This window comes from Vombatus ursinus, unplaced genomic scaffold (assembly GCF_900497805.2).
Source record: "Vombatus ursinus unplaced genomic scaffold, bare-nosed wombat genome assembly UNPS02014158.1, whole genome shotgun sequence".
Taxonomy (NCBI): Eukaryota; Metazoa; Chordata; class Mammalia; order Diprotodontia; family Vombatidae; genus Vombatus; species Vombatus ursinus.
The window spans coordinates 7355066-7356126 of record NW_020953936.1 but is presented as its reverse complement, the minus strand read 5'-3'; the positions used below and the strand labels follow the sequence as shown (position 1 = coordinate 7356126).

The following is a 1061-nucleotide window of genomic DNA, read 5'->3' as shown; positions in this document are numbered from 1 at the left end:
ATCTATCTATCTATCTATCTATCTATCTATCTATCTATCTATCTATCTATCTATCTATCTATCTATCTATCTATCTATCCCCTATCATTGATCTCCTATTTTGCCAGGGCAAAAGGAGCCATTGAGATATCTATCTATCGGAGCTCTTTCACCTATTTCTCGGTGGAGAGTTGGCTGGGGTCAGAACAAGGGTGGGCTGTGCAGGGGCGGTTGCAACTTTTCTGCTCCAGAAGCTGCGCCCTGGAGCTCGGGGGTTCCTGGCAGGCTATCTAAGAAGTGCCAGTATCAGATTTTGCAGTACAGGAAAGACCTATGAAAAGATCAACCATGCCACCATAGATCATATCATCTGAGTGGATCATACAGGGGAATATGGAGTAAACAGCATATATGCCGGACCAAAGGCTGTACTAGGTAGAACAAATGTTGGACCAGTTATTCAGAAAATGTGGGATCAAGAAAAGGCCCATTTGAAAAAGTTTAATGAGTTGAAAGTTACATTTAGAGTCCGACCAACTATGACGGTGCCCTTTTGGAATGTAATGGGATTTGTATTGGGTACTGAAACAGCTTTACTTGGGAAGGAAGGGGCAATGGCTTGCACTGTGGCTATAGCAGAGTCAATAGCACACCATTATAACAACCAGATTACGACATTAATGGAAGAAGATCCAGAAAAGTATGAAGAACTCCTTCGGATAATTAAAAAATTTCGGAATGAGGAGCTAGGACACCATGATATGGGGTTTGACAATGATGCAGGATTGGCACCAGCATGTGCCATCTTGAAAGGTGATATTCAGGTTGGATGCAGAGCTGCAATATATTTATCAGAATGAATTTAAAATAATTCTTTGTGACATTATGTAAAAAATGATAGTAACTGAAGGAATTTTATTTGTACATGTGAACTTTATAATTATTGTGAATTTTGTTAATAAATTGAATAATTCTACTCTGAAAAAGGTATCTATCTATAATTAATCAATCTATCTGTCTTCATTTATCATCTATCTAGTTTCCTCATTATCATCATATCATCATTATCATCATCATCTCAT

At 38.1% G+C, this 1061-nt stretch overlaps 1 pseudogene; it reads left to right on the top strand.

The window, feature by feature from the left end:
• LOC114040866 overlaps nt 1-839 on the top strand; it is a 5082-nt pseudogene extending 4243 nt beyond the window's left edge.
• Nucleotides 840-1061: the final 222 nt, after the last annotated feature.